Source organism: Camelina sativa, chromosome 9 (assembly GCF_000633955.1).
Source record: "Camelina sativa cultivar DH55 chromosome 9, Cs, whole genome shotgun sequence".
Classification (NCBI taxonomy): domain Eukaryota; kingdom Viridiplantae; phylum Streptophyta; class Magnoliopsida; order Brassicales; family Brassicaceae; genus Camelina; species Camelina sativa.
Window position 1 is genome coordinate 19,960,209 of NC_025693.1, and position 25,641 is coordinate 19,985,849.

At 35.5% G+C, this 25,641-nt stretch overlaps 3 pseudogenes; 1 reads left to right on the forward strand and 2 right to left on the reverse strand.

Annotated features, from left to right (window-relative positions):
• On the reverse strand, positions 6,605-7,506 carry LOC104711452 (annotated as a pseudogene).
• LOC104711453 lies at positions 7,935-10,845 on the forward strand (annotated as a pseudogene).
• LOC104711454 lies at positions 14,454-16,880 on the reverse strand (annotated as a pseudogene).

The window sequence follows — 25,641 nt, forward strand, 5'->3', positions numbered from 1 at the left end:
TACAAAATGTAGATTTGCAACACTTTGGAAAACTAAATTCTATCTTTTCCCCAAATTAGATGTTTGTGGGTGTATAGATGTGGAAGATAAAAGAAGACCTCAGAGTGCCATTAAACGTAATGAATTTGTTTTCACGTTGTTGAATTGCAGGTAAAAGACATTTACTCTACTTTTAGGACAATTACGTTTTAAAATTGTCTCTTTTAAGATTTTTTATTAATTTGATAAACATGTAGGAATGAAACTGTGAAGTGTCGTGTCAAAGATAACTACGCTTCTGAATTCATGTCTAAATGGCAATCAAACAGGTGCCATCTCATATACAAATCCGAACCTGAGTCTTGTGTAATGCGGTTTGTGAAAGTCGGAGAATATGAAGGTATGTAACATAAAATAGTTCTGATATAATCATCATAAGGTAACCAATATATTCTCTCTGCAAATGTTTATAGGTGCACCATGTATCGAAAACACATTGACCTCTTCGAAGATCTTTATAAACCACAGTTCGAAGGACTGGTAAGATTTGATTATGTAAAAATAACTTTGTACACTTTATATATGATTATGTATGATGTTAAAATAATTTTGTTTCATACACTTAATATATTTATAGGTCTGAGTTTGCTGGACGTTATTACATAAACCATGTAATGGAGCATCAAAGTGAGAGCTCGGAGATTCAGTCATAAAGAATGGACTCAGAAATGAAGTTACCGTGGCTTAATGAACTTTTTGTATATGCAAACTTTAGTATAATTTTGAATGTTTGTAGTACCAAATACAATGGTCTAAACGAAAGTATATTTATGGATTGCTTAAAATATTATTTTAATGGTCTAAACAAAATTACATATTATATTGTCCCAAATTATTATATCAAGATAATTAAAATTGACCGTAACAATTGTATTTGGCTCATTTAAAACTTTGTTACGGTCAATTTGGGCTTAAACTTTATAAATGAACTTTAAAATTTTAATAAAACTTTAAAAATGGACTTTAAATTCTAATTTATATTTTGCATATGTAGAGTAATACTATCAATAAACATTTTATTAACTATTCATTTTGTTATTTTAAAAAATGAAAAAAAAAATATTTAATACAAAACTTACAATAAAATAATTTATGTCTGAACATACGAACTAATATAAAAATTAAAAAAAATTAAACAAGCTTTTTTTTCTATTCAGTTGGGTTTTCTATTTTGAAAACCCAACTTTATATAATAAGATTTTTTTCTCAATCAGATTTTGACAAGTATAAACAAAAAAATAATTCATTAAGCATATATATTATTATTAATCAATAAATAGTAAATAACAAATTTAAAAAGAATAACATAAGTTATGTCAAAAAAAATAATATTTTTGAAATTAATTAAGAAAATAACATTATATCTACACAAAAATTATGTTTGTGAAGTGGTCATCCCTATATAAGTAAAAGAGAAGTACAAAATTGATTATGGGTCGGGTCAATTTTAAAAAATAAAACGAAATAACCCGAAATTAAAGAAACGGGTACGGGTGAGAAAAAACCGTAAAGTAACAGTTGGATCATCCGGCTATTAAAAACATTCTTTCGATTTATTTCCAACTAGTATTATACCCGGTGCTATGCACCGAAATTATATTATATTATCTTAATTGCATTACAAATTTTATAAAAAATAAACAATTGTAGGAATTTTTTATTTTTATGGTTAACAAACCCAAATTACAATTGCATGGCACACATTAACTAATTTTATAATATGTCACAAAGATTAGTGATAGCAAAAGAAAAATCTTAAAAATGCCATAAATTGTTGACTTAGTAAATATGCTATTAACTAACATAGAAACAATTTTACTTACAATACAAAAAAGGAAAATGTTCCTTACCCAAAACATGGTATAATTAAAAATCATTTGGCTGCAAATCTTTGGAATTGATGTTCTACTTTCACAAACGTCTCCAATATGAAGATCTTAACTTCCTTTGACTTTCTTAAAAATGGTTTTTCTCTCTAGTTTTTAGTGATTATTGGAGAAAGATCAATGAAGGAAAAAAAAATGGAATAGAGAACTCAGAAAAGAAGGTGAAAATGGTTTTCTTTCTACCATAAAACGTAGTAGTAAAAGGAAAACTGACACTTTTTTTATCAATTAATTTTGTTTTTATTAATTTACGTTCTGTTTAATTTTGATAAACTTGCCCACATGTCAGTATTTAATTGATCAACTAACTTATATTTAGTTGAATAAATATGTAATTTGTTTTGTTTTTCTTTTTTTACCACGATTTTTTTTTTTCGAAAATAATTTGTTTTCACATTAACTGTATTTTAGGAATTTGTAATTTTAGGAATTTGTTTCAGTTATGTAGTTTTGCTTTTTTTTCTCCACGATCTTTTTTTTTAAGTTTTATAATAGTTTGTAAAAATAATTTTTTTTACTGATGTGTCAAAGAATTATTGGTTGAGTGACTTGTGCTTTATAGTATAAAGGATTAGAACATCATCCAACTTCTCCTAACCGCCCTCGATCACAATCTTACCTTTATCATTATCATACCTCACCAAACTTCCGCGCGAATCACTGAAACCATTTAGGAAAATCAATTATGAACAAATATATATCATCAATCTTCAACAAATATTATACATACCAAATATACATACCCAATTGATCCTACTTTCGAGCAGCAAGATTTGATTTAACTAAAAGATTTGCAGTTTAAATACTCATTAATTATTATCCTAAACTAACAAATCTCATATATTCATAATTAAAAGAGAATTTCCATAGAATATACCCTAAAACTAACCTAATTAGTGACCGATCTACGTCTTCCTATAAATACCCATCAGTCATTTAGGTTGAATTCATCATACCTTCTACAATTTCTTTGATTTGTTCTTTCAAAGTTTCAATACTCTTTACAAATGGCGGCCATGGCCATTGTTCAATCAAGCCATAAAAGACTGGCTGGATGATTCAAGTCACAATTGTTCATTCTTGGTCACAATATACCATTTTCTCTGGTGAGACCATTGAAACGGTCTTAGGTGATATGGCGGTAGGTTTAGCTCAATGTAATGTTAAATGGCTCCACTGAGATACATGATATGTGCTGTCATATATGCAATACAGAACAAAATCTTATTGCAAGAACTTTAGCGCAGCTACGAATTAAGTAACCCAGTAGGAAATATAAACTTACATATCATTACGGTTACTTGGTATATGTTCTTCATCTCGATTATTGCAATTTTGTATACACTGGAAACATAAGAAATTGTATATTCATCACATACAATACAATTGCAAAGCAAAATACAATACACCCATTAAATTTGCCACTTCTCTTATTTACTTCAAACATATAACAAATGAAAGTTATAATAATAACAAATTGGTAAACTGTAGACAATATGTTTGATTTAATCACGAGAAAGATGTATTCTTATTCTACCTATAATATTATAAAATGAATGAGTGAATCATAGGCAGCTTACCAGATTAATTGTATTGACAAGGATCGGGCCAATAAACCAAAACCCAATACTGAATCTGCCGATCAAGATATCGATTGACTACTACATCTGGATGATCTTCGAATTTTCGAATTTGGGCTTTTCCGAAAACAATTGTAACAGATAAAATTCATCTCAAAGCAATCAATGTTCCATAAATAGAATAGTTGTCAGACTTGAGAAAAGCAAAGGTTTGTGTCAAATATATTTTGGAAAGTCGAGGGTTTGGAAATCGAAGGAAAACGAGATGGTGTTTAGGGAAAGAAGATGAAAAAACAGTTCTCTTTCGGTCTTTCCAATGGAGATCCGATTCATAAATCGGTAATAAAAAAAGAAAAAAGGCTCTCGGCCCAAAAGAAGCCCATTTAAATGAATCTCTGATGATCCATTGGTATGGAAATATGTTTTACAGCCTTAGATCCAGATGGATAATTACACGCAACAAAAAAAAATGTCATAGTAATTAAAGCCTAGCTTCCCAAATTTGCAACAACCATCTCGCTATTAAAATTTTAAAGCTAACATTGATAATTTTATAATGTAAATATCAATAACTCTCATAAATTAATAATCTAAACACTTTTGTTCAATTAATTTTATACAAATTAAATTATTTCTAACATTTTTACTAACAATATATACATAGAAAAATTTAACTAAATAACACGTAAATATATTCATCATTTCTCCGTGCTGTAACGGCCTTAACTGATCATTACTTTATATAAATCATATTTTTAATTTCAAACATTAAGACAATTTACTCAATATTTTTATTCTTATTTTATTTTATCCAAATTCATGATAATAAAATAATATCTAATTTAGTTTATTTTATCAAAACGCATCATATTGCCATTTACTTTTTCTTTCTACTGTTTTATCCAAATTCATTGTATAAAAATATAATCCACCATAATATATATATATATAATCGATTGCACTATACTAAACTGAGAATGTAACATATTCCAATCCGCTATAGACCGAATGTATCTATGAATATTCCCCCGCGCTGTAGCGCGGGTCGGTCTCTAGTTAGTAAGTCTAATTGTAGGAGGTGCCATCACACTAGGGATCGAGTTCCGCTATCTACGAATGTAGAGATTTGGCTAATGGGTCGATCTGTTGTGGCCCAAATGTTGAAAAAAATATATTATATGTTTATAACGAAAGATTACAAAAAAGATATAAAAATATAATATTTGCCAATGGGCAGGCTTTCGATAATGTAGGGATCTATTGCGTGGGTCTTTGATTCATGTGGGTTCTTCAATGGAAGCTATCAGATAAAATGAAATGAAATCAAAGTATATAAAGCCCGCTAATTTAATTGAGGATGAGACACTCATGGAGGTTCCAAAAGTGATCCTACAGTTAGTACCATTATAAGTTTGGAAGATTAGTCGGTGAATGATGTTTCTGGTCAAAATCAAAAGTTTTTTCATTCTGAATAATGTTGATAATTCCGGTACTGAAGTAAGAGCTGCTTGATCGAGTAATAGAGGAGCGATTTTCAAATTTTGGAAGTTGGAATGGTAAACCGTATTAAAGTTGGAATGTGGTTTTCTATCGGATTTGGTTCGTAAATCGTTTAAACCCAAGTATATGGAGAAATATATGAGAACTTTTGGTTTGGGTAGAAATAAGTTGAAAATTTACGATTCGAGAATATATGAAACGAGGTCATAATTTTAAGTAGTTTTGATACAATGCGATACTTCTGAGGAGTAAATAGGTCGTCGATCACTAACTTGATTATGACATATGTCATGTTTTAGATTGTTTATAAAATTTCTATTTTGTATATTTGAATTAACTAAGCCTTATATATAGCATCGTAATTATAATTTTCAAATTTTAATTTTTATTATGTTATATTAACTTTTTCTCACTTTCACAACTTTTATTAGGTTGGTCATAAAATCATTGTGATAGAGTAGATAATTTTCTCCAGTTGTTCATCCAAAATATCTTTAGAGTAAAAAAAATTCATGTTTAAAGAAATTATGTCACAAAACAATTTTAGTAATTATTAGAACTATAATTATGCCAAAATGAAAGTAAAGCAACACAAAATTTGTATAATTTGTTCAGAAGATATTTTATAGGTGGTGATAAAAAGTATATTTTAACAATAAAATAATTTTGGATGTAAGAACATATGTAAAATATAGAGTAAAATTGTACATTCTTACTAATTAGATTTGTCTTGATGAATTATTTGCATGTAAAATATTTTGTGAATAAGTTACAAAACGTTTTAAAAATTTGACAAGAATAATATTAATGATGAGTATTTGGCAAAAGTTTTGGTGGGATATAATTTAGCTTTAAATTATTGTAATAATTGTTATAATATATTAAATATAGATATATAAATAAGTGTATGAAGGTATATAAATACAAATATGATTTTTTTCTCTAACTAAAATTAGTTTTCTATATTTAATTCAAAAAATAATATTTCTTTTTATATTTTTAAAAAATTGTTTTGGATCCAGAATTTATTCTCTTCAACAATTTTAATACCTGCACATCGTGCGGGTCCTTATCTAGTATATATATATATCATAAACATATGTTGAACTTCTTATAAACATAATAGCATATGCTACACACATGTTGAGTTCTTACATAAAGTTTATAAGAATTAAATAAAAATGCAGTAATTAAATATTAATATTTTTTATTATTATTTATTCTACTTTTAATTGTCATTAATCATTCATTAGAATGCTATAAATACTATGGAGGTGAAAAAAATAACATATATATGTATTCAGCTATTTCTCTATAAAATTTATAAATTCTATATATGAAAGTATATTTTAGGTATAATGTAAACATTTTAGCAAATATAGATATCATAAGAGATTAATTTGATCCAATCAGATTTTTCGCATCATATTAGAACTTATTAGTTATTTTATGTATCATAAACATAATAACGTCAATTGTGTATGGTCAACTATGATCATATATATAAACCCTTCATGAATTAGAGATCGAGTCTGTAGGGTAAATAGAGGCTGTATAAGATCCCCAACTTACAAAGCAAACTAGCTGCTATATAAAGTCTCATGAAGCCATAATCGCATTCACATCTTCTACATGGTCTAGAAATGTATAAATCTTCCGACCCTTAAAAGTTTCAATCCGTTGGATTGTAACTCTTATAATAGTGTTCCTCTTCATATTGTAATAGAAAATATGGAAAGGATCATATAAACCAAGCAAAGTCAACACAATTTCACCAGTACGGAGTCATCCCAACGATATATATAAACAGTAATTTGCGACCACATTCTTCCACAAAGGCGGCAATATGTACAAGTGCCTAGACTATTTCTGTTCGTTGACATCATCTAAAACCCACATCTCGATGCATGTAGTTCTTTTATTAAACATACCATCCGAATCATTGATAACGGCACCTAACTTGCCCTTGTAATTAATCAGAGTCCGAAGCATGCAAGAACTGGATCTGAACACCATGTTTATCAATACTAATAAACTTGAACTTTTCTGACCGAACCTCAAAGCAAACTATCATTAACCGATGTCCCATAGCTTTATAAAATAAAAGCCCATTTATGCATATTGAGGAATGGAACATTCAACCATGCATTCTCCATAATAATCTTCCTCCATTTTCTAATGTCAGAACTTGATGCTTTCGAGCTTCTACTGATACACACAGCACTTTATGCTGTCTTTTAATCGGATCATACCCAAAATAGCTAGGTTTTCTTCAAATCAGTGCTTTCATTGCTTGGCGTATAGGGTAAGGTTAATTATGTACTTTACTGTGCTAGGGTTACATATCATCAGATTTGTATCTCTATTACAGAACAGAGCAAGTCACATACAGAAGGACAAACCTCAAAAAACTCAAAGGAACATGGTAAACACATGTGAGGATCTGCAGCTAAAGTCGGAGACGAGAGTTCTTGTCTAGATTTTAAAGGCTGAGGTGATGTGAAAAAGAAGCCATCTATCGTCAACATGTAAGGTAAACAGAAGACGTGGACGAGCAGAGGAGTTGGTGAGGTAAAGCTCGGTGAAATATGGAAGGCTGAGGATTGAAGCCCATTGCTTCGATAGGCAACGGAATCTTGCTATGGATTTCGCAGGCACTCTCGAGAGAATCTCAAAGACGAGATCATTTGGTATCTCCGGCAAGGAAGATTGTGAGAAGGTTAACCCCATTGAGAAACACGGTACCGGTTTAGGCTATAGACTATAGTACGTACTCTTCCACGAGTTGTATAATATATACAGGCTAGAAATTGAAATGATGTCTAATAGGATTTTAAGATTTGTAGGAGTAAGTGTTTTTGTAGATACTATTAATAAATTAAAGTTAAATATGTGTACAGGAGAAGGATCGATCACACTTGAAAAATCGACAACACCAACAACCTCTCTCTTTCTGTGAAAAAGGAAGATGATTGAAAACGGCGGAGAGAAACGGAGCTCCGTCGAGGAAGAAGAAGGTGGGTACGATTCTTGTCGGCGTGAAGTTGAAATGATTCCTTAGAATTTTCTCCTCTTTTTCAGGTGGATCTGAAGCTGAAGCTATGTCGTGGTTCGAAAAGCCAAATCGTTTTCTGCATCGAAAGTTTTAGTTGGGATTTCAAAAAGGCACCACACGATTCGTTCACCAGCTTCCGTAGCTAAATACGTAGCCAAGAAACTACCAAAGGATTGTTGGGTGATTGCGGTACACAATGGTAAAACCGTGTTCCAGAGAGAAGGTTGTCCATTATCTACCATCAATCAATCTCAAGGTTTGACCTTTTTCTTTTTTCTCTTCCCAGTTTCTACATTTTTGTATCTTAGTGATTTGGTTTTGGATGAGTTGTTGAATAATCTGTCTGTTATTGGGTGTTGTTATAAGAAAGGAAGATGTTTGGAGGATTACTTTGTTGAATGTGCTTCAAATATCTGTTACTTTGAATAAGACGACTAAAGTAGTTAGCCATTCCGAGGAAGATTCAAAAGAGGAGGATGAGGTTCAATCCAATGGCCAGAGTCTACAGCAGGCCTTAGCTGCTGCGCGTTTTGAGAATTGCGCGGTTTGTGGTTCCTATTCTTTGTCTCTAAAAGATACAAATACTCTTGGAAATGAAAGGAGTGAAGATGATGATGATGATGAGTGTCACAAAGTAATGGAGGTTATGCGGCCTGTGAATGGTCCAGAAGATTCAGGCGGTTCTATAACTATGTTGGTTGGGAAATTGCCTGAATCTAGGCCAGGTTGGCCTTTGCTTCGTCGTGCTGTTTCTACATTAGGACAGTCTATCACTACTCCTCATAGTTCTTTGTCGAAACAGATACCGGTAGTTCAATGGGCTCTGAAGCTTCCTCCGAGGGACACTAATCAACCTGGTTATTATTCTTCTGAAGACGTTTTGTCTAGCTTAAACGCAGTTGTTCCGTTTGGTATCAACTCTGTCACCAACAAGTCATCTCCCGACAAGTAAGTCCAAGAAAATTGCCGGAGGAACTAGAGGGACTTTATGAGAGGTTCTCTTCAACTTGCCGGGTTTTCAAGTACAAGGAACTCGTTTCAGTAACATCGAATTTTTCCACTGGTTGGTCCTTCTCTCATTCATTTACTTATGAATGACATATTGACATGTTGAAAATTTTCAAGCCTTATAACTACGAAATCGGATCTGATTTCAGATAATTTCATTGGAAGAGGAGGCAGAAGCCCGGTTTTTAGAGGTTGTTTGTCCAATGGGAGAGTGGTTTCTGTCAAAATTCTCAAGCAAACTGAAGATGTCTTGAATGATTTTGTGGCTGAGATTGAAATCATCACAACATAATTACACCATAAGAATATTATCTCACTCTTAGGATTTTGCTTTGAAGACCATAACCTATTACTTGTATAGAATTATCTTTCAAGAGGAAGCCTCGAAGAGACCCTTCACGGTACTTGTTAGACAAGCTCTTGCCTTTTTAAGCAACTCATCAGAGATTCTATTATGATCATGGATCTAACATATGCTTGGTTTCATAACCAGGAAACAAGAAAGATCCACTTGCATTTTGTTGGAGCAAGAGGTATAAAGTAGCTGTTGGAGTGGCCGAGGCATTGAACTATCTGCATAACAGTGCTTCACAACCCTGTCATCCACAGAGATGTTAAGTCATCAAATATACTATTATCTGATGATTTTGAGCCACATGTAAAAACAAATTTTATCGGTTTTTTTTCATATGTCAAAGAGGCAAGAATACTAAAAAGTTATATATACCTTGTTCCCAGCGTTCTGATTTTGGGCTTGCGAGGTGGGCGTCTATATCTACAACTCATATAATCTGAATCTGGTTTTTGGCTGATGTTTCATGAGAGTTCTTGAAAATGTTCTTATGGTAAGCTTCTGTTTCTTGTTGCAGATACTTGGCTCCAGAGTACTTCATGTATGGTAAGGTAAATGATAAGATAGATGTCTATGCATTTGGTGTTGTTCTCCTCGAGCTACTATTTGGAAGAAAAACGATTAGCAGTGGATGTCCAAAGGGACAGGAGAGTCTAGTCATACTGCATACCAATTAAGATCAAAACCAAGCTTTTTTCTATACTCTTTATTGAAAACAAGTATGTATGATGTTCATGTACAGGCCAAACCAATTCTAGATGATGGAAAGTATTCTCAGTTATTAGATCCGAGTTTGCGGGATAACAACAATAACGACCAAATGCAGAGGATGGCGTTAGCTGCTACTCTTTGCATTCGACGTAGCCCTCAAGCTAGACCGAAAATGAGCATTGTAAGTCAAGGTTTTAATCTAGTAGCCGTTTCATAGCTCTATGTAGTAATTATCTTAACGAATGTGGAATGATGCAGGTCCTAAAGCTACTTAAAGGCGATGAAGACACGCATGAGTGGGCACTGCAACAAGTGAGTAATTCGTCAGAGATGCTCAAGGATGAGCAATGTCAAAGATCTAACTTGCAGTCACACCTTAACGTAGTGCTTCTTGATGTTGAAGATGACTCTATCTCCCATGGGAAGCATCGAGCAAGGCGTCTCTGTTGAGGATTATCTAAAAGGCAGGACAAGCCGTTCGTCGAGCTTCGACTAATAACCCATTTTTACTGAATCTATTGTGTGTGTGTAGAAATGGAAGGGTGCTCTTTGAAAATGGGTGGGTTGGTGGAATCGTGGGGTTCTTTTTAGCCCCTCCTTCCTCACCTGTTTAGTAAGATTTAAATGGGGTTATTGTTAAAATAGGCCTTTTTTACCCAAAAACTTTTAAATTGGGGCATTTCTGTCCGTGCTCTCGGTTTAAGACATTTCTTGGTGAAGCAAATGACGGTTCTATCCTTAGTGATTAAGAAACAAAAATTCCACTCATATCTTATAATTTTTCAGCGTTCAATAAGTTTGCAAACTTCATCATTCAGCGTTCGATCATTATTCTGAGATAAAAAAAAAAAAAACAGGAGTCCAAAATAGAATAATGACATTTTTGATATTTAATAAAACGGGATTGATCGGTAATTATGAAGCAAATAATTTAGAGTCGAAACGTCGAGGGGAATAATTATGAACAACGAACACAGACTTCACTTATCTTCGTGCCAACTTATTCATATTTTGTTTTTCAAAGTTGAGACTGGAAACATAAATGATTTTCAAACTGCTTAATGACCTCATTAGGCACTTTTCTTCACCTCTGCAGGCTGCAGCCTTAGTGATGTCGATAAACTTAGGCTGCAAAAGCAAGAATGAACAAATAAGTTGTGAGAGCCAATTTCCTGAGTTCATCGTGTACCTGTACATATATAAATGTAAGAAGTTGTGAGAGAAAATAATTTGGCTTTCCCATCATATCATGACCATATGCAATACGAGGAAGAAGGAATAAACTAAACCCTAAGGCCGACAGGTATCCAGAACCCAAACATAATCACACAACAACCGTTCATATCAGATATATAACAAACAGAGCATAGAGATCGACCAATCAAATAACTCTAATTGGTAAAGGAAAGTGTCAACCAACGAAGAATCAAATAATTAAACAGAGAATACATTATATAATATAGACATGAGATACATCATGGAGGAACAAGGGGTTTAGTAAACCCTAAGGGACAAAGGCAATGGGAGGTTGGGAACCCAAACAAAATGAGATAAGACATGATATTGCAGAGAGACCACATTAAGCATAGTAACACCAAACTGTTTTAGCAGATTATCTAGCCAGTGAGGAGGCACAAGGGGTTTAACTCCAACCTTCTTGTTTGGGATGTATCTTGCTATTTCCGGTAAGTCTTTTTTGGGGATAATGCTTATAGCTGTGGTAATAAAAACGAGAGGGAAATGCTTGTTGTTGGGACTTTGGTAGGAAAGAAAAAAAGTGCTTGTACTTGTCTTCATTGAGAATAAAAGAAAGAAATCGTTTTTTTTTTTTTCTTTCCTGTAAACAGTTTACACTTATTTTCTCGTATTTGTATTTGTAAGTATTGATCCTTCAGAATTGCAGTTTGCACAAGAGATCCCTGATGACTGGTTCCAGAGTGTATGCCTGATTGTTATTATTGTCTCCAAGGTGATAACTTTTGCTGTAAGAAGTCTCAGTTTGCAAGTGTTCTCATACGCAGTTCTATTTCTGACTTTCTCCAATGCCTAATGGGGGAAACACACAGTAATGTAGGTAGGGTAATACGTTTCCAGTGACAAGTGTTTATAGAGAATAATACAAGTTGCTTTCTCATTTTCTGGGGTGAAACACAGTGATGTAGACCCATAAATGAAATCTTGGCTTTTAGGCCTTTCTTCAATTTGTTAGTTCGCTTCCAAGCTTTATAGAGTATATATAAATACTACAGTTTACAAATCAAGATCTGCAGATTACTACACAGATCTGCAGCTATTATAATATGAAGTCATAAACTACTACTACTAGTAGTCTACTCACTACTACCATACAGTGATGAACCTAAAAAGAAGCCTCGAGATTGCAAATACAAATCTTGTAGGATCTCTCGTTTTGCTTCATATCCAAGACTTTCTTATAGAGTCTTTGAGTGTCACTTAAGATGTACTTTAAGAGCAGTGTGGTGCGGAGTTACTTGCTGCCTAGTGCCTACAATATCTATGCACTCTCTAGCATCAACACACAAATTTGTCAAACGTTTTTCATGTAGCCAGGGTTTGAACGCACCTTCAAGAACTATGTTCTGCAAAATAAGCAAACCGCAAAAGACATTAATCCATGGCGCATACAACTCTTACATTCAATTTGTTATTTTGATAAAATTATGCATTCAAGGTTTTATGGTAACAAGGGGGTTTACGAGACCAATGAAAACTCACAACTTTGCACATGTTGTAGCCAAGAAAAATCAATGAAACAGAAAACTCTACCTCTAAATAAAAGAAAAATCCGCGCAACAGGTTTAAAGATCGAGGAAGATCCCTCAAATAACGTTGATAAATCTTGTTGAAATCTGCAGAATCAAACCGAAGTAAATTTAATATGGTTACAATCGAGTATATGTTCACTGGAAAGCAAAGGTAAAACTACAGGACATGGTGAATTAAATTCCACCAAGAAAGTATCACGAATGGAATACATCATTTCTAGCAATACTCAGATTATAGTAATAAGCAGATATCCCAACAATTGTGAATATCCAATTAAAGATGTATGATCTGCCTAAATGTAAGAAATCCTTCAGCAACCTTTCCTCTAGAGACTTAGAGTTAGCTGACTGAGCCTCAAGCTAGCCTTTTATATAGCGCAAAACAATTATCTATTCGTTAAACAGTTTTATCTTTGAGAAGATAGTTCAACACACTACACATCCACAAGAACACATTGTACAAGTTGTTTGTACCTGTATACTTTTCGAGATATGACAGTGCCAACTGGTCTTCAACATTGTATTCAATCTCTCTTCCATCTCGTAATTGCCTAGACCGAGTCAATTGTCTCTTGAGTGATGCCTCAGTATAGAGTCGCAATTACTCTTTCTCATCATAGGGATTTCTGAGAAGTTCCATTAGCCTCTTGCTAAACGAAGAGTTGAATAAATCATCAGGTTCAACACCATCTTCAAGATCCTTGGAAATCATTACAACAAAATGAAAAATGTCAGCATAGAAAATTAGAAAGAATCAGAAAAGACAGATTTCAAAATAGAAGTAAGAGAATATAATGAAGGTATTCATACTATCACTTTGCCGTCTTTCGATGCCTCGAATGGGGTATTGCCTCCATCCGGAAACGGGTAATCACTGACTGCAATAATATCAGGATCTGACAAACTCGCTACATCTTTCACAGGTTTTACTTGTCGACCAGATTTAACAATGGTAATGGAATTTCTCAGATAAGCTACGTAATATAAATAGCTTTTCTCTATTGACGATAGGCTCTCTTTATTTTCCTTCTTGCCAGGTTTGAAAATGTGAAATAACTTGTCTTTGACATGACCTCTAGACTTTGGTTCATCATTGTGCTTGACATGACCTCTAGACGTTCATCTTCATCTCTATATAAAACATAGAAGCAAACAGACCAAAAGGAAAACAGAGAAATAGAAACCCTAACAGTTTTTTCTATATCAATTAAATAGGAATTTTAAACAAAAAGGAAACGTTCCTAATACGTATCAGAAAACAATTAACACAACCCATAAGGTCCCAACAATAATGAGAAACTAGAGGAGACAAAGACATATACATTGATATATATATATATATATATATATATGTTGTTAGGTAATGTGTAGGGATTTGTGAGTGAAGTAGCAGACTCGTATACAACAAAGCCATCTGTTCTCATGAGTGAACATCCAAAAGCTGAAAAGCGTATAAGAAGAGATTGATCAATTTCGAATATTATTTTGTAAAACAAAATCAAAAGCTACAATATGTTTAATAGGTTGACACAGAATCAGACATATATACAGTAGATATTAAAATTAACCTAGGCATAACCACTGAGACAAGAAACGTTAAAAAAAAAAAAACCACACACAAATCAAGTTCGTGAACAACAAAGCATACAACAAATCAAAATCCAGGAAAAACAAATCGTGGATATGTGTTTATTCAGAATCATATCTAAGCAAAATAAGTTGGAATTGAGACAATTTCTCAATGAAAATATAAAACAAAATCCGCCGAAACTCTTATATTGAGAGGACAAGAAAGAACACGAGTGCAAGAGAAAAATACCTTTAACATTTAGTTTCTCAGTCACCAATAATCACCACAAGAGCAAACACCAAACCGCGGAACACATGAAATCTATTGGTGTCTCTGATGATGATCTCACGAGAAGTTATCTGCGAGATAAGCTTTGCTGCAACATGAAAATCTCCACAAATCCTAAGATTCTTCGTTATTCTTATGGCGTTATTACTGTCTTCTTCCACTGTGTTAATGAGAGCAAACACAATGGCTAACTTCTCACTGTGAACAGCTAAATGAGTTTCTTTATCTTCTTCTTCTACATCGTGAAGTGCTGATTCTGAATCAGGAACATAACCTAACTCTTTCATTTTCTTTACAAAAACATCCAGCTCTCTGTATATATCTCGTCGGACTGCGGGTGTGTCCTGTCGCCTACTAAGAATGTATGAATTTCTCCATTGACCTCAACATTGCTTGATCCGGGATTTTTCTTTAACCCTTTGCTCTTCATTATATGTCTGATGTTTGTCACTTGTTCCCATCTTCCAGCCTTTGCGTATGCGTTAGAAAGCAATACGTAGTAACCAGATTGCTCTGGTGCTAACTGGAAAAGTTTATCAGCTGCTAATAGACCGATGTCTGTACCAGAATGCACCCTGCTAGATCCTAATAGGGCTCCCCAAACTCGTTTGGTTCCATTGACATTTTCTTGTATGAATTTGTAAGCTTCTTTCACTTTCCCGGCTCGGCCAAGAAGATCCACCATACAAGCCAAATGCTCTAACCTAGGAGTGATCTTGTAATGATCTGTCATGAGTTTGAAATAACTCCGACCGTCTTCTAGTAATCCTGCGTGGCTACAAGCAGCGAGCGTAGTGACAAACGCAATTGAATCAGGGAGGAGACCCGAATCTTGCATTTTCGAAAACAATGCCACTGCGTCACAGCCTCTTCCGCTGAATCCATAAGCTGAAATCAGAGCTGTCCAAGACACACAACATCACGTGACTTCATGTTCTCAAACACATCTCTCGCTCTGTCTAAACATCCACACTTCGCATACATATCGATCAGTGCGTTCTCTAACAACAGATTTGGTACTAGCTTCTTCCTCTCAATGTATCCATGGATTTTCTTACCAAGAGACAGAGCAGATGTATCTCCACAAGCAGGTAAAATACTTGTGATTGAGACTGCATCAGGTTCGAAAACCCATCAGCCTCCATTCGGGAATACAACTCCACGGCTTCAACAGGCATCGCGTTTTTCATATACACACCGATCATCACATTCCACGAAATCAAACTCTTTTGCCCCATTTTGAAAAACATATCTTTAACATATTTAACGTTTTCAGGAGTTGTATTGCTCACTGCTGCTAAAAGACTAGCCATCGTGCCAGCATCATGGCTTATCTTCACAGACTCCAGTTCCTTACAAACTTCCAAAGCATCATCAAATCTCTGATTTTGGGCATAACCAACAACTAACGAGTTCCAAGAGACCACATCTCTTCTTGTCATCTCATCAAGTACAAGCCTTGCTTCAGATAAAAATCCACACTTTCCATACATAGAAACTAAACCGTTCCCAACAAACAAAGTGGAAGAAAGCCCAACTCTTGTAGCGGACCCATGAATCTTTTTCCCAATGACAATATTTCCAGAGCAAGAACACGCCTTTAGAACACACGGGAAAGTATAATGATCAGGTTTAACATTACATCCACACATCGTTCCAAACACTTGAATACCTTCACGATAAAACCCATTATTCACATAGCTTCTGATCATAACATTAACGATGATGATTACGTTTCTCTCAGGAATTTCCTCGAACACCTTACGTGCTGATGCTACATCTTTTAGAGAAGCATAAGCTCTCATAAGTTTAACACCCAAAGAAGAATTGTGGCGTAAATCTTTCATAATGATCCTGGAGTGGACTGTTCTAAGTGTTCTGAGATCTGGGTAAGTGTCGAGTACCTGACCAAAGCAGGAGAGCTGTCTCCTGTGGTGATTCCTCATCGAGTTCCAATTTGGGTAGGGACGAAGATACTTTTCGTGATTGAGATTCTCTGAATTTCGGAAAACGGAGAAGACGGAGATCGACATTGATGCGTTTCATGAGCTTTGAAATCGAAACCTCATCACTATCATCAACGCGTCTAGCAACGGTAAGTTCGGTTAACGAATAACGATGTGTGTAAGCCGGTTATAGAGGTTCAGCCATCAAATATACTTAACCCGAATCAGACCGGTCTCACATGGCCAATTGTGGGTTTTAATGTTTAATTTGATGTTTTAACACAGTCGTCATCTTTGAGCTTTGTAATCATCAGTCACAACTCACAAGGTTCATAGCTTGTTAATTGTTAATTTGTATATGTCCCATTATATTTTTTTACTAAGTAGGTTTAAGAATTTTCAAGGATTGTTTTACTTTTTGGTCATTTTATTTAAATCAAAAACTTTTGTTGTGTAGATAGAATTATTGTCTCTCTTCTTGGTACTTAATTGAAATCTTTAACAACTATTTCAACAATTTTATTAAACTAGTTTTACTTTTCCTATAATGTCATATTTTCTAAGCAATATATATATATATATATATATATATTTTGAATATCACCTATAAGAATTATTGCTATCAACTATTTTGGACTGTATTACAGATATTCATAAAACAAATAACATAAGTTATTTATTAAAAATGTTATAAAAGCAAATACTAGAGAATGTCAACCGACCATTTTTTTTGTTTTTAATATTAAAGCAAATACTAAGAGCCGTTAGATGGGAAATGAAAAGAACAAAACTTTATAATAAGAATTTTTTTTTTTTTTTTTTTAAATATTAAAGCAAATACTAAGAGCCGTTAGATGGGAAATGAAAAGAACAAAACTTTATAATAAACATTTTATTATTATTATTTTTTGACAAATCAACGTCTCGACTCATCTCTCTCTTTCTTTCTTTCTCTCTCTCTCCTAGAGTTTCGTCTTCCTCTTCTTGATTCTTCTTCCATTGCAAAAACCACCATGAATCCGCTTTTACGAAACTTGAAACGTCTTCCTCGTGACCTAATCAACGAAGTGTTGATTAGGTCATCACCAGAAACCATAAAGAGTTTAGCGGTGTTTGCAGAGATCTCTCCCATCAAATCGGCTATTGAAGACCCAGCCTTTATCGAGGAATATGATGAAGATATATTGGTCTTGTTACTGGTTATAAGAATCTAGAGAGATGATCAAGAAGCAATGGGTAAACCTGATACAACCGAAAGTACAGACACAGATGCAGTGAACGTTGCAGTTAACAAGTCAGACACAAACATATGTTGAGAAACAGAAGCATTGATCAAGTTGGAGCATGTGTAACCAGCTACAGACACAGACGCAGTAATTCCTCAGATAGAAAATCAGAGAATCTACCACAGCCAAGACAGCTCAATGTAAAGTCACATGGAATGAAGTGACGTGTTGAACCTTGGAGTCTTAGTGAGAAGATCCAAGAAGTGAGAGCTCAAACAATCATGCTTTAAGCTCATGAGAACAAGTCTTCCATTAGCAGTTGAGTAACTCTGAAAGTGCAACAGAGCAGAAAGAAGGTATCAGCTGCATCATACAACTTAGCAGAAGTTTGTTTAGCAGTTGAGTAAACTTGAAGTGCAACAGAGATGAAAACAGAGCAGACAACTTGTAGTGGCTGTGTAGTGCTACAGAGCTGGAAACAAGAGATGAATCGTGAAGAGGTTGTGTAGTGCAACAGAGCAGAAAAGCGTCAAGTTGCAGCAAACAGTGGAACGGCTGTGTCAGAGAAGCATGCTTGTGTTAGGTACGACAGGAACAAAAGCATGGGTCAAGTTGACAAAAAGAGAACAAGCTTTTACCCAAAAGACAAGAGGAAGAAGCTTGTGGAATCTAGGGTTTGTGGAGAACTCTAAGAGGTATAAAAGGAAGAGGTGGTAGCAAGGAGAAGCTTACGCACCCTAGACCTAAAATTGAGAGAAGCACACATGTTGTGTGTGGTGTTGTCCCACCAACAAGATAGAGAATATGTTGGTGGTTTTTGTAGAGGTTCACACTCGTTGGAAAAGACAAAGAGTGGTGGTTCCTTTGGTTCATGTAGATAAGAGTGGTAGGCACAAGTGTGTGCTAGATACCATTGGCAAATGTGACTTTTGCGTTCTTATTCTAGTGAATGATTCTGGACTTGGTCCCGGGGATGTAGGTTATCCGAGAATATCAAATATCCGGGGACTCTTGTGTCGTCTCTTCACTATCCTTTCATCTCTCTGTTAAGCATCGCTCATACATATCTGTCATACAAGTCTGTAGATCTAGCACGCATCTCATTCTTTTAATTGGTATCAGAGCAGGAAACTGATTTGAGATTATACTGTCTCTAACAGGTTAGATCCTGAGATGTGTCTAGATGAGGAAGAAGAGCTATGATTATTTGGAGAAAATCAAGTGATGGGTTCTATCCAGGTTGGTGAAAATGAAGAACAAAGAGATGAGAGAAAGATGACGACGGCGGATCTGTTTTCAAACTCGTCCGAAGTTGTTTGTACAGTTCATCGGATTTTTCAGTGTCATCTTCAAGATGTCTTGGTTCTCGTGCTGTGAGAAATTGTAGTCGAAGAAAGGAGAAAGGTTTTCTCACATGGGTATTTTGTGTTTTTCGTCGGCTTTCATCTAAATTCGTAAATCAGGCCCAATAAAAGCCCACAAGGAGTTGTTTTAAGGTGTTGGGCATGTGAAGGTTTTTACCACGTGTGGATCTGGTTTAAAAAAATCAACAAGTCAACGAGAGTCTTCTGCTCCAGTTTGGTGTTTGCCATGAAATTAATAAAGGATCTGTTGATGCTCAGAGATTCTTCGTTGTATGTGCGTTGTCACAAGAAGCTGGAAGCAATAGGTATGTTTCCTAAAGCTTCTAGATTTGGTTTGGTAGATTAGCCTTCAAGTTTTTGCGATTTTCTTCATCATTGCTTTTGAAGTTTATGTTCTGACGCCGGAAATGCTGTGAGCCGTTGTGAATTGTTTCTTGAGCATTTCATAAAATTCACTGGAGATTATGGTAACAATATGAAGTATATATCATGGATTTGAGGTGGAATTACATCATTTTTGAAATTATAAAGTGAGTTGGAGGCTAAGAAGATGTCACATGATGCTCATTGTTGATAACCCAAATCTGGGGTGAGTCCTTGTTCTGTGTCTCTAACGGTAAAGAGAGAGAGACGAAGTGTTGTGGTTTACATCTGATTTTGAGTGAGAGAAGAAGACGTTCATCTCTCTGCCGCTGAGGATTCAATGGTCGTTTGATTGGTTCCTTGCAATCACAAGTGTTACTTGTGTTGGGACTTTAGAGAAAGAGTTAATAACACAATCTGGTTATTTTCTCTAATTTGAAAAGAAAGGAAGTGATTCTCGGCAAAGAATTATGATCTCTGAATCTGGGTGTCTATGGAAGTGAAGAAGAGCTTGTGTGAGGAATGAAGCTTGATCCTCACTAATGTTGAAGTTTGTCGCTGATGCCTCTTAAGAAAGATGAGGAATTGATCTTGTGTGGTCTTGTGTTATGTTGGGTTTCTGGTAACTGTGCAAAGGCCTAGTGTGGTATTATATCTAAGCCCATTACAGAAAATGGTGAAGATAGGTCAAAGCTGCAGGTGACTGTGGAGTTCGACATCAGCCACATGTTTGGGTTCAGTTTGAGCCTGTATGTATTCTTGAAGAAGCTCGTGGAGTGTTGCGATCTAATGGAGATAGAAACAGTATGGTGAAGAAGTGATCAGGGAAGGGCTGAATTGCATGAGTTGTTTTGTAGAGGTTTGTCTCAGCCTATCAAAGATGCTCCTAGCTAAAGAAGAAGACTTGAGGTCATATTGATTGGTTGAGATCACAAGAAAGGGAAGTATCATCAAAGGATAATCATTTGGATTATGGGTCTTATGAATGTTGCTGGCTTTTGAGAAGAGATCAAATGAAATATTTTTTTCAGATACTGAGATCTGCAGTCGTGTTATAATTTCATACATCAAGGAAATTGTGGTGTCTCTGGTATGTGTTCTTCTTCTACATTTTCCTTTGACTTCAGATCTTGGTTTCTAGTGCTGGCAGATCTTTTGAAAAATTGGAAATGAGATCTTCTCAAGGACATAAAGATCTCATTCTGGTTCTCTGTGATATTATTGGAATCTGCTTTTAAAGTTGGTTGTTTGCAGAGTTATCTTCTGGATATGTTTTGGGGATTTGGTCATAACTTCCAAACCGTAACCCCAAACCATGATCTGCTTTCACATGTGGCTTTGTATCTCTGATGTTGATCTTGCGACCAAGTTGCAAAAGTTTCTGGGTTGAGTTGCTGCTTCGTTTGTGTCGTGGATCAAGAAATGGTGAAGAATTTTTTATGATAGATATATCAAGGTCTTTGAAGTCTGCAAACAGATGAGTCTATGTTGATTGTGTGTTTCCTATGGAACAGTTTTTGGTTGAAACACATAATCAACATGGGGGAGAAAAACAAACTCATAATGTTAAAAGAAGAAGATATGAAGAAGTTATGAGTTTGATGGAGTTGCAGGCTCATGAAGCTGGGTTCTTGTCTGACTTTGCCTCTGCGTTTGACTTCGCTGTATACCTCGGATTTCTGTATTGAAGGATGTTTTGGAATTTTGAAAGCAGGATCTTCCCAATGATATAAAGTTCTCCTTCTGATTCTGTGTCATTTGATAGGAAACTGTTCTCAAATTTAGCTGTTCGCAGGGTTTTAGCAGTTTGGATCTGCTTTGGATTTTGGTCTTAACTTTCAATCCACAAACCCAAATTGTGATCCGCTTTCTCCCGTGGCTTCATATTGCTGTGCTTGATCATCCCACAACATTTTGAATTTTTCTAGGCTGTTTTGTTATTTCGTATATGCTCTGCATCAAGGCAGGAGAAGAAGCTCAGTTCAAGACCTCATGGTTGGAAAAAGAAACAGGTGTTCTTAATGTTCCTAGGTCAGGTAATCACAATCAAAGTATTAAGATCCATCAGTGAGTAAGACGAAGTTAATTGTGAAGAAGTGTGGAAAGTCATCTGATCTGAAGGTGAATATCTTGCACCAAAGTCTGAAGTGGTCAAGGCAGACATTCACCTCTATGTCACTACCTCAAACGTATGTCAATATATGTAAAATCTTCTGCGTGATGGAATATGTTTACAAGGAATTAATCTCTGCTGGGAGTTAGTGTCACGAGAGAAGTGTTACTATGGATATGTGAAACACATTTGTTTCTGTTGAAAATTCTTATGGGTCTTGGAGGTTTAAGGTTTTAGTGAGGAATGTCCTTGAAGCTCGTATCAGTTGATATTGGTTTTGTTCTCAGTTGTGCCTTGTATTGGTTGGGATTGTTTTCAAGTAAGTTGTTGCAGAATATTCAAGAAGACATCTGGGTGTTAGAAGAGAAGAGTAAGAGCGCTGGATTATTAAATTTCAAGAGAAGGATTCACTTTCACTAGTAGTATAAGATGGTCGGGATCAATCTGAGGTAGAATACTCAGAGTTGTGTAACTCCGGTTCAGTTCTGCAAGGTTAGCTTAAGTGACATCTGCAAGGAGATGTTGGTCGGGATCAATTTGAGGTAGAATACTCAGCTTTGAGTAACACCGGTTAAGTTGTAACCCAGGAAGCTGAAGTGTCTTGTCAGTGAAAGTTGGGACATCGCTTTTGAAATTCAAGAAGTTGTTGCTGCTCCAGGTTTTAAAAATCTGAGGATTTTATATGAGTTCCTTCTTATGTGTTTTTGAAGAAAGACGTTCCAAATACTGAGATAACAACTGCTACAGAAGCTGCAATCATCTGTCTTATTCATTGGTTCACAGTTGGGATCACAAGATGTCGTTCAAAGGTTGGCTCAAGGTATGTTCATCTGGATTTATCTCAACGTTGCTCTTAAGCTGAAATATAGTTTTCTGGTTAAAGTCGGTGTGCACATGTGGTTGATATTATGGTCATGATGTCTTGTTCGGTGTTGCAAGAAACTGTTGTGTGCGTGTGGTTTTATACCCAATCTCTGGTTTGGTATATTGCTTGAGGTTCAGGAGGAGTTTCAAGAAAAGCATAGGTGTGATCTGTATTGTAACTAGTTGATATGGAAGAGACCTCTACTTCATGAAGTACAATATCTGGATATCTGATCTGACTTAGTAAAGAAGAGCGTTTTGAAGCCTATATTTGCAAAAATGGAAACAGCTCTAAATCAAGGCTACTTGAGCAAGCAAGTCTGCAGAAGCTGAGGCTATTCAGTCAATGCTACATTTCACAAGATCATCATGGTTCGAGAGAATTGTCTATGTTTCCGCTGTGACTACAAAGGTATTAAGTTTGATGATCATGTTAGTTTCCATTGTTCAAAGGCTGAACTTCAAAATGAAGCACAATGATTGCTAGTACTAAGAGGTTCTGATCAAGTTAAGATTCATGAGGTTCAAAGGGGATTTTAAGATGTTTGACAATTGTGTTCTCAAGGAAGTGTTCTCGGCTCAGTACTGGTTTGTGTTTTTGTCTTCAGAAATTAGCTGTTCTGTGCGTACAGCAAGCTTTGATCCTGATCCTATTGGCGACAGCGGTACATTTCTGAAGATGGGTTAACTAGTTCTGAGCTACTCTCATCTGTGTCATTGTAACCAAGTCATCATTGTCATTGGTTTGATGGCTGATATCATGTTCTGGTTTTATGATTTTGGTATGTGTGAATTTTCTGCAGTGTTCAGGCAAGTCTGAGCAGACTCTTAACATCAAAGCAAGAGGAGGATCAATATTTGCTTAATGAGTTCCTTATTGGACTATGCTCTTGATATCTGTTATTTTTTACCTTAGTTATGCACTCAAGCAGGGGGAGTTTTTATGGTTGCCTTGCAGGATGAGTTAGTGCCATTGATTGCTTGAGTATCAAACTGCGCTAAAAAGGGAGAGTTCTTGTATTTACTCCCATTTGCTAGTTGTTGGGGCTGCTATGCTTGTGTCATTGCTGCTGTCACAACTTGAAGATGTTTGATAAATGCAGAAGATGGTATTAATGTCAAGTCCAAGGTTTGATGATGACAAGTTGGTTCATCGTATGAAGTTGAATATCAAACTGAGCTTTAAAGGGAGACTCTCATAATTACTCCCATATGCTAGTTGTTGTTGTTGCTATGCTATGTCGTGGTTGCATGCAACACTTGGAGGTATTTGATATTCACTGAAGATGTGATCAAGTCAAGATCAGGAGCTTGATGGTTTATGATTAAGGGAGAGCTAGAGTCCTTCAACTCAGTCAACAAGGGAGAGATTGATTTTTGTGTTGACCGAGATTGAAGTTGTTTGAAATAGATATGCCAAAAGAAACAAGAACATGATATCTAGAGGTTGCAGATCATCAATGTTTGTCAGTCCTACAACTCAGTCAACAAGGGAGATATTGAAGATACACTGTGTTGACAGAATTGTAAGATTGACAACAAGGCGTAAAGGAATAACTATTGAAACAGAAGAGAGAAGATCACAATGACAGAATCCTCTCAATGTAATGAAGATGCCAAAGTTTCAGTTACATCATGAAAGCTTGAAGATCATCAAGTGCAAGAATAGAGAAAGCTTGAGTTCTATAACTCAGTAACAAAGGGAGAGATTGAAGATATATTGGTCTTGTTACTGGTTATAAGAATCAAGAGAGATGATCAAGAAGCAATGGGTAAACCTGATACAACCGAAAGTACAGACACAGATGCAGTGAACGTTGCAGTTAACAAGTCAGACACAAACATATGTTGAGAAACAGAAGCATTGATCAAGTTGGAGCATGTGTAACCAGCTACAGACACAGACGCAGTAATTCCTCAGATAGAGAATCAGAGAATCTACCACAGCCAAGACAGCTCAATGTAAAGTCACATGGAATGAAGTGACGTGTTGAACCTTGGAGTCTTAGTGAGAAGATCCAAGAAGTGAGAGCTCAAACAATCATGCTTTAAGCTCATGAGAACAAGTCTTCCATTAGCAGTTGAGTAACTCTGAAAGTGCAACAGAGCAGAAAGAAGGTATCAGCTGCATCATACAACTTAGCAGAAGTTTGTTTAGCAGTTGAGTAAACTTGAAGTGCAACAGAGATGAAAACAGAGCAGACAACTTGTAGTGGCTGTGTAGTGCTACAGAGCTGGAAACAAGAGATGAATCGTGAAGAGGTTGTGTAGTGCAACAGAGCAGAAAAGCGTCAAGTTGCAGCAAACAGTGGAACGGCTGTGTCAGAGAAGCATGCTTGTGTTAGGTACGACAGGAACAAAAGCATGGGTCAAGTTGACAAAAAGAGAACAAGCTTTTACCCAAAAGACAAGAGGAAGAAGCTTGTGGAATCTAGGGTTTGTGGAGAACTCTAAGAGGTATAAAAGGAAGAGGTGGTAGCAAAGAGAAGCTTACGCACCCTAGACCTAAAATTGAGAGAAGCACACATGTTGTGTGTGGTGTTGTCCCACCAACAAGATAGAGAATCTGTTGGTGGTTTTTGTAGAGGTTCACACTCGTTGGAAAAGACAAAGAGTGGTGGTTCCTTTGGTTCATGTAGATAAGAGTGGTAGGCACAAGTGTGTGCTAGATACCATTGGCAAATGTGATTTTTGCGTTCTTATTCTAGTGAATGATTCTGGACTTGGTCCCGAGGATGTAGATTATCCGAATCCGTTAACAAATCTCTTGTGTCGTCTCTTCACTATCCTTTCATCTCTCTGTTAAGCATCGCTCATACATATCTGTCATACAAGTCTGTAGATCTAGCACGCATCTCATTCTTTTATATGAAAGATACAATAGGACAAAAGAAGAAAGAGTTCTTCTTGTCACAAGGGCAGATAGAGGATGGGATTTCACAGTCTCGACAACTTTGGATCCAAGATCCGCCTCTCTCCTCTGTTCCTGG